We start from the raw sequence: 9,615 nt of genomic DNA on the forward strand, positions 1-9,615 counted from the left end.
GGGATCAGACTCCATGCCACACCTTTCCAATTCATTCAGTTATATTGTGTTCAATTGGGTCAGGCAGTTACCTCAGACAAAGCATGGCCATAATTCTGGAAATGGTAATTGAGAGGGCAGTTACTCAGCTCTCCATCTAACCCTTGGCTACTTGACAGGATTTCCCAAGCACCTGGAAGAAGTCACATAAAATACTCCAATTAGGCTATCAACTGGCCTTCACTGCCCTTGCTCTAATTCCCCAAGTTGTTTTCAGATAGGTGGTGCTCCTCTGAGCCGATGTTCCTCCAGGGAGCAGGGAGGGGAGAGGGGAATAATAATAATAATAATAATAATAATAATAATAATAATAATAATAATAATAATAATAATAGTATTTGTTAAGTGCTTACTATGTGCCAAGCATGGTTCTAAGTGTTGAAGAGAGGGTTTGGTGGGCAGCTCTGTGAAGAACATAGTGAGATGTCGTGACATGAGTTCAGGATGGGGAGACAGTCAGCAGGACAGCAGGCCACTCATCCTGGGTCCAACACGTCGGCCATGTGACCTTAGGTATTGATTGATTGATTCATTCAATCATATTCATTGAGCACTTACTTTGTGCAGAGCACTGAACTAAGCACTTGCAAGTACAAATTGGCAACAGATAGAGACGGTCCCTACCCAACAATGGGCTCACAGTCTAGAAAGGGGAGACAGACAACAAAACAAAACAGGTAGACAGGTGTCAATACCTGTCACTTAACTTCTTTGTACCTCAGTTCCCTCATCTGCAGAGGCACATTGAGGGTTATGTGAATGGGTGAATCAGTCAAACTCATATAGCCCTGGGTCTTTCTTCTGTTTTAGACTGTGAGCCCACTGTTGGGTAGGGACTGTCTCTATATGTTGCCAACTTGTACTTCCCAAGCGCTTAGTACAGTGCTCTGCACACAGTAAGTGCTCAATAAATACGATTGATTGATTGATTGTATTCCTTCCCAGTCTTTTCCCCTTCTAGAATACAAATTGAGCTCCAATGGGGTGGATGGGGAGAGGGGCAAGCAAGGAGAGTGAAGAGTCGGTGGAAGCCCTCTAAAGGGTTGGAAGATGCAAAAGTAGGAAGCAGCATGACCTAGTGGAATGAGAAACAGATTTGGGAGTCAGAAGACCTGGGTTCTAATCCTGCCTCCAGCACTTACCTTCTGGGTGATTTTGGACAAGTCATTTAACTTGTCTGTATCTCAGTTCCCTCATCTGCAGAATGGAGATTTAATATTGGTTCTCCCTTCTTGATGATAGTGGTATTTGTTAAGCACTTACTATGTGCTAAGTACTGTTCTAAATGCTAGGATAGATGCAAGGTTGTCAGATTGTCCCACGTGGGGCTCACAGTCTTAATTCCCATTTTACAGATGAGGTGACTGAGGCACAGAGAAGGTAAGTTACTTGACCAAAGTCCCATAGCTAATAAGTGTTGGAGCCGGGATTAGAACCCATGACCTCTGACTCCCAAGCCTGTGCTCTTTTCACTAAGCCAGGCTGCTTCTGCTTCATGGTGTGTGCTCCACGCTCCTTCTTCTTAAACTGTAAGGCCCATGTAGAACCTGATCATTTTGTGACTACCCCAGCTTTAATACACTTCTTGGCACATGGTAAATGCTTAACAAATACCAACATTAACAGAAATTAACATGGCTACAATAATAACGACAGGAGTATTTGTTAGGCAAGCATCACAGGGTCGGGATTGTGCTAAATATGGGGTAGGTGCAAGATAATCAGATCCTCCTTGTCTCACATGGGGCTCACAGTATATTGGAGAGGGAGATCATGTATTGAATCCCCATTTTACAGATGAGAAAACTGAGGCACAGAGAAGTTAAGCAATTTGCCCCCAAAGTCATACAGCAGACAAGTAGCTGAGCCAGAATTTGAACCTTAGGTCTCTCATCTCCCAGTCCTGTGCTTTCCCCACTAGGCCATGCTGCTTCTCAACCACTGATGAATTCATCCATTGGAATTATTAATCAGAGAATACAGCAAATCTATTACTCAATTACCATTTTTACTTCCCTTAACTAGTCCTAACAGACATGCAACCGTCTCCTTGCTTGAATTGCTTTGAAAACTGAGTTTAGGAAACGTTGAGTCACACATGCATTCCAAATGTTTTGTACTTTATCCAAAGAAAACATGTAAGTGTTTAACCATTCCTTTTGCAACAATTTCAGTTTGACAGCTTGCACATTAGAGGAGGAAACATCAAAGGGTAGCAATTTTCTCATGGCTGCAACTAGTTTCAAAGGGCCTGTGGTTTGGAGAATTCTGCTTCTTCGCGTTCCGGACAAAAAGTTAAAGAGTCCCTGCTCTTACTGATCAGATTGAGTGAGGAGTGACTTTTTTCATCATGTTAATACTATTAATAATACTAATGTTGGTATTTGTTGAGTACTTGCTTTGTGCCAAACTCTCCCATGAATTGACTCCTCTCTTCTATGAATTGATGCTTTATCATGTCAGGAGGGTTTGTGTACTCTGATGCAGCTTAAAGCTATATTATATAGGGCTACCCATAATGGAAAAGTCTAAGCTGAAGTGAGAGTCAAATTCAATTCACCTGTGCTGGGCAGCAACGGCATGGGAAGGAGTCACAAGCGGATGATCAGTTAATCAAAACATTAATCACAGATAATGGCAGAGACTCATTCATTCATTCAATCATATTTATTGAGCACTTACTGTGTGCCGAGCACTGTACTAAGCACTTGGGAAGTACAAGCTGGCAACATATAGAGACAGTCCCTCCCAACAACACGCTCACAGTCTTGAAGGGACTCAAGGTTTTACTGCACAGAAGAAGGCAATGGTAAACCAACTTGTACTTACCAAGCTCTTAGTACAGTGCTCTGCACACAGTAATCACTCAATAAATACGATTGAATGAATGAATAAATCACTCTGTATCTTTACCAAGAAAACTTTACGGATACACGTACTGAAATGACCTTATGACACTCCTGGGACATTCTGAAGAGGGTTTGTCCATGGAGTCACTATGGGTTGGAAACAACTTGATGGCATTAGATGTGCCAAGCACTGTACTGAGCACTAGGATAGGTCCAAGCAACCAAGTTAGACACAATCCCTATCCCACATGGGGCTCACAATCTAAGTGGGGCCCTTCTAGGCTGTGAGCCCGTTGTTGGGTAGGGACCGTCTCTATATGTTGCCAACTTGTACTTCCCAAGCCCTTAGTACAGTGCTCTGCATACACTCAGAGCTCAATAAATACGATTGAATGGATGAATGAATGAGAACAGATAATTGAGTCCCCATTTTGTTGATTAGGAAACTGAGGTACAGAGCAGTTAAATGTTTCTTGCCCAAGGTCACCTAGCAGGAAACAGGCAGAACCAGGATTAGAACCTTGGTTCTCTTCCTCTGAGGCCTGTGCTCTTTCAGCTAACCCACTTTGCTTCCCAGGAATTTATGCATGTTTATTTTTACCTATCCTCCTCAGCACTTACATAAATTCAAGCACATATTCAATTATTTAGTCTGTTATTTCATTCTGGAACGGTCCATCTGCTCCCTAACTGATGCTTGTTCTTCTTACAGTTCCGGCTATTTGTTCATTCGGACTGCCTGTCTTCTCTTTCTTCCTTTTTTTTATGGTATTTGTTAAGCGCTTACTGTACTAACCACCGGCGTAGATACTAGATAATCAGTTGGGTACACTCTCCAATCCAAATGGGGCTCATAGTCTTAACCCTCAGTTTACAGATGAAGTAGCTGTGACACAGAGAAGTTAAATAGTAATAATAATAATAATAATGTCATTTATTAAGCGCTTACTATGTGCAAAGCACTGTTCTAAGCGCTGGGGAGGTTACAAGGTGATCAGGTTATCCCACATGAGGCTCACAGTCTTAATCCCCATTTTACAGATGAGGTAACTGAGGCACAGAGAAGTTCAGTGACTTGCCCAAAGTCACACAGCTGACAGCATGGCTCAGTGGAAAGAGCCCGGGCTTTGGAGTCAGAGGTCATGGGTTCAAATTCCGGCTCCACCAGTTGTCAGCTGTGTGACTTTGGGTAAATCAGTTAACTTCTCTGGGCCTCAGTTACCTCATCTGTAAAATGGGGATTAAGACTATGAGCCCCAAGTGGGACAACCTGATCACCTTGTAACCTCCCCAGTGCTTAGAACAGTGCTTTGCACATAGTAAGCGCTTAATAAATGCCATCATTATTATTATTAAGTGGTGGAGCCGGGATTTGAACCCATGACCTCTGATTCCAAAGACTGTGCTATTTCCACCGTGCCACGCTGCTTCTCTCAATGGCTTGCCCAAGTTCACACACCAGGTTAGAGGCAAAGCCAGGATTAGAACCCAGGTCCTCAGACTCTCAGGCCTGTGCTCTTTCTACTAGGCCATGCTACTTCTCCATTAAAGTGTCCACTCTTGGTGGGCATGGTACTTGTTATCTGCTTTGGTTGTCCCATCCCACGCTCTTAGTTCCGCACATCCCAATACATTCGAATATCACTACTACGACTCTCTCTCCAGTCCACCTTATTGCCAGTGAGATGTTAATGGTTTCAACGAAAGAAAATTTCTGAGACAGAAAGAGGGAGGCAGAGCAAACTGGCCTAGATGAATCAATCATTGGTGATTACTGACAGCTTACTGGGTGCAGAACACTGTACTAAGCGCTTGTGAGAGTACAAATAACATGGCCTAGTGGATATGTACTAAGCACTTGGGAGAGTACAAATAACATGGCCTAGTGGATAAAGCATGAGCCTTGGGAGCCAGAGAACCTGGGTTCTAACCCTGATCTGCCATTTACCTGCTGTGTGACCTTGGGCAAGACACTTCACTTCTCTGTGGCTCGTTTTCCTCAACTGCAAAATGGGGATTCAATACCTGTTCTCCCTCCTCCTTAGACTGTGAGCCCCATGTGGGACAGAAACTGTGTCCATCCTGATTAACTTGCTTCTATATCCTAACACTCAGAATGGTGCTTGACACATAGTAAGCGCTTAAGAATTACCATAAAAAAATACAAGAGTTGAGAGACGTGTTCCCTGCCCACAAGGAACTCACAGTTAAGAGGAAGACAGACATTAAAATAAATTTTAGTCATGTACATAAGGGCTGTGAGGGTGGGGTAAAGATCAAGTGCTTAAATTGTACAGCTTCAAGTGAAGAGGCAATGCAGAAGGGAGAAGGAGTAGGGGAAAGAGGACTTAAACAGGGAAGACCTCTTGGAGGAGATGTGATTTCAATAAGTCTTTGAAGGTGGTGAGAGTGGTGGTCTGTCATTCACAAAGAGGGAGAAAGTGGGCAAGGGGTCAGCATCCTGAAAGATGAGCATGAGGTTTAGTGAGTAAATTGGCGTTAGAAGAGTGAAGTATGTGGGCTGGACTGTAGTAGGAAATCAGCTAGGAGTGAGCAAACGGATAGATAGTCAGTCTTGTTTATTGAGCACTTACTGTGTGCAGAGCATTGTCTTGTCTTCAGCACTTAGAACAGTGCTTTGCACATAGTAAGCGCTTAATAAATACCATTATTATTATTATGATGATGATGATGCTGGAGAGTCACCTCTGACCCATAGCGACACCATGGACACATCACCTCCCAGAACGCCCCACCTCCATCTGCAATCGTACTGGTAGTGTATCCAGAGACTTTTCTGGGTAAAAATACAGAAATGGTTTACCATTACCTCCCTCGGTGCAGTAAACAGTGCTTTGCACATAGTAAGTGCTTAACAAATACCATTATTATTATTATTATTATTAAACTTGAGTCTCCACACTTGACTCTCTCCCGTGCCGCTGTTGCCCAGCACAGGGAAGTCTTGACTTGTAGCAGATTGCCTTCCACTCGCTAGCCATTGCCCAAGTTAGGAATGGAGTGGGTAGGCCTCTGCTTGGCTCTCCCTCCTGTAGTCAAGAGTGGTAGAGTAGTGGAAACTCTCCAGGTGTGTCCCTGAGAGGGGGCTTGAAAGAGTACAGTATAACAATAAACAGACACATTCCCTTCCCACAACAAGCTTATAGTCTAGAGGGGACTTAGCCAATGGTAAGGAATTTCTGTTTGATGCAGAGGTGAACAGGCAACTACTGGAGGTTTTTGAGGAGTAGGAAGGGGTGGACTGGAGGATTGTTTTGAAAAATGATCTGGGCAGCAGACTGAAGTAAGGACTGGAGTGGGGAGTGAAAGGAGGCAGGGAGATCAACGAGAAGGGGGAGCATCAGCAGCAGTGGGATCCTGGACCTGTAGTCCTGCTTATTTAGTTGGGATCAGGGCAGGGGAGGAGGAAGAATGGTAAGGAAAGTGGGGAAAGGGACGAACTGTTTATGGAGTAGAATTACAAGTGGATAGAAGTGCAGTTGTTCTACTCCTTAAACCATCTCCTATTCCCTCCAGTGAGACACACATAACCCTGGCTCTGTGGTCCTCACACTGGCCAATTAATCTGTCGAGGAGAGGGACTGACTTAATCGTCTCTTCAAATCAGCCTTCATCAGGCAGGGCCAGGAGAACGTGGGTTTTTTCCCCACCCATAAACGAGAAACCAGGAGGTCCAAACCCAATCTTACCTCTCCTACAGCTGCAACATTGACAGATTTGGACCTCCATTTTGCCCCCATAAAGATAGGCCAGACGGAAGTTGTGGTAATTGATGAGGTAGCGACTCTAAAGTGACTGAAGGTTTTGGAAGAAAGCAGTAATATGGGATGACCTGGGTTCACTGACCTGGGAATGAAACACAAGGTCCCAGTAACAATCTTTTATGGCAGAGTATTTGAGAGGCCCCATCTCAGGGAATGGAGAATTGCAAAGCAAAGTCCAGAGCACATCAGCTGCTGAAAGAAGGAGCTGATTTTGAGTATTTTGGGAAGCGGTTCCCAGAGCAGTGTTGAAATGGCTGTGAGGAGTGTTTCATGAAATTGTGTCATTGGGAGAGGCCCCTTCCCCAGCCCAGCTTCTGTCCTCCAGCCCCATTTAGGGTAGGGAAACAGGAAGTTTGGGGGCCTAGTTTGAGTCTGGGTTTAGCGAAGTACTGAGCTGTGGAAGAATACATTAAAGTCTAGCCCAAGTGGAGAATGTGTCTACCTACTGTTATATTGAATTCCCCACAGTGCTCTACACACAGTAAGGGCTCAGTCAATACCACTGATCATGACGATGATGCAATAACAGGTGAAAATTAGAATCTACCAATTCAACTTAATAATTCAACTTACTGAGAAGCAGTGTGGTCTAGTGGATAGAGCACGGGCCCGGGAGTCAGAAGGACCCAGGTTCTAATCCCAACTATGCCACGGCTGTTGTGTGAACTTCTCTGTGTCTCAGTTACCACAACTGTAAAATGGGGATTAAGACCGTGAGCCCCATGTGGGACAGGGACTGTGTCCAACCTGATTAGCTTGTATCTACCTCAGGGTTTACTACAGTGCCTGGCACATAGCAAGAGCTTAAAAAATGCCATAAATAAATAATCACGTATGTGAACTGTCAGGAGCAGGGTGAAGGTTCCAGGCTTCCCCAGAGCAGAGACTGCTTTAGGATCCTTGATCTGTGTGGATGGGGAAGGGATTGTATCTGCAACTCTGTGATGGTGCCCAGGAATAATAATAAGGGTGTTTGTTAAGTGCTTACTAAATGTCAAGCCCTGTTCTAAGCCCTGGGGTAGATACAAGCTAATCAGGTTGGATAGAGTCCCTGTCCCAAATGGGGCTCACTGTATTGATCCCCATTTTACAGACGAGGCATCTGAGGCACAAAAGTTAAATGACTTGCCCAAGGTCACACAGCAGACAGTGGAGCTGAAATTAGAATCCAGGTCCTTCTTACTCTCAGGCCCGTGCTCAGAAGAATCTTGCAATTGAGGATGCCAGAATGCTTAGTTTCATTCACGTGACTGATGTGTGCAATCTAGGTCCCGATTCTTAGGTGCCCCAACTTGTTGCGTCCCCTTGGGTAAGTCACTTAACCTCTCCGTGCCTCAGTTTCCTCATCTATGAAATAGGGATTAAATTTCTGCTTCTCTCCCCTCCCACTGAACTGAGATCCATTTGGGACAGGGACCCTGCCCAATCTGATTGTCTTATATCTACCCCAGTGCTTAGCACAGTTTGTGGAACAAAGTGCCTAACAAATACCAAAATGATCATCATCTTTCTCCCCAGGAGAGGAGATGGGCCCAAGCCTCTCACCCTGAGTTCACCAGTGATTCAGCAGAGCCAGTGGGGCTGGTGCAGTAAACCAATTGACCAACATGGTGCCACGGAGCTCCTAGGAATGGACAAGGAGTAGAGGGAGGAAGAGACAAAACCAGGAAAAGCAAGGTGATCAGAGAGGAGCTAAGGTTGTGCAGAAATTTGAAGAGCCACATGCCAGCTGGGAGAAGAAGAGGGAGGAGGAAGAGGTATCAAGGCTCTAGAAAGAGGGAGATGCCAAGTGGAAAGGCAGATGCAGGGACAGGCAGAGAGGCACACTGAGGCTGAGAAGGAGAAAGCATGGTATGAGTTGCACAGTAAGCACCTAATAAATACTATTTCTACTGTAGTTGACTATTTATAGTTTACAGCCAAGATCAAGGATGCTCCAATGCTAAATATTGTGATCGGTCACCTAGCAGCAGACTTGCAAGTTCCTTCTGGTAATCTGAGTGAGCAAGAGATGGCATTGCCTTCACATTCCTCCAGAGGAGGATGATCCTAACATTCATTCATGCAATTGTATTTATTGAGCAATTACTGTGTTCAGAGCAATAATAATAAGAATGATAATAATGACATTTATTAATAATAATGATGGTATTTGTTAAGTGCTTACTTTGTGCACAGCACTGTTCTAAGCACTGGGGAGGTTAGAGGGTGATCAGGTTGTCCCACGGGGGGCTCACAGTTTTAATCCCCATCTTACAGATGAGGGAACTGAGGCACAAAGAAGTTAAGTGACTTGCCCAAAGTCACACAGCTGACAAGTGGCGGAGCCGGGGTTTAACCCATGACCTCTGACTCAATGTACTAAGCACTCGGGAGAGTACAATACAAGAATAAATAGACACATTCCCTTCCCACAACAAACTTACAGTCTGGAGCTGGGGAGACAGACATTAACATAAATAAATAAAATCATAGATATGTATGTAAATGTTCATTCATTCAATTGTATTTATTGAGCACTTACTGTGTTGCAGAGGTGGTGGGGGAAAGAGCAAAAGGGAACAAGTCAGGGTGATGGAAAAGGGAGTGGGAGAAGAGGAAAGGGGAGCTTAGTCAGGGAAGACCTCTTGGAGGAGATGTACTTTCAATAAGGCTTTGAAGGAGGGGAGAGTCATTGTCTGTTGGATTTGAGGAGGGAGGGTGTTCCAGGCCAGAGGTAGGAAGTAGGTGAGGGATCAAAGGCAAGATAGATGAGCTAGTGGCAGGCATAGTGAGAAGGTTAGCATTAGAGGAGCCAAGTGAGGGGGCTGGGTTGTAGTTGGAAAGTAGTGAGGTTAAGTAGGAGGGGGCAAGGTGACTGAGAGCTACGAAGTCAACGGTGAGGAGTTTATGTTTGATGCAGAGGATAGACGGGCAACTACTGGAGTTTTCTGAGGAGAGGG

At 44.6% G+C, this 9,615-nt stretch overlaps 1 non-coding gene across 1 annotated transcript; it reads right to left on the minus strand.

Annotated features, from left to right (window-relative positions):
* Positions 1-5,856: 5,856 nt before the first annotated feature.
* On the minus strand, positions 5,857-5,994 carry LOC119927506. The gene has a single exon (XR_005450502.1). It is a non-coding gene; the product is annotated as a small nucleolar RNA SNORA7 (small nucleolar RNA).
* Between the last annotated feature and the right edge of the window lie 3,621 nt (positions 5,995-9,615).

The sequence above is a fragment of the Tachyglossus aculeatus genome, chromosome 4, assembly GCF_015852505.1.
Source record: "Tachyglossus aculeatus isolate mTacAcu1 chromosome 4, mTacAcu1.pri, whole genome shotgun sequence".
In the NCBI taxonomy this organism is placed as follows: domain Eukaryota; kingdom Metazoa; phylum Chordata; class Mammalia; order Monotremata; family Tachyglossidae; genus Tachyglossus; species Tachyglossus aculeatus.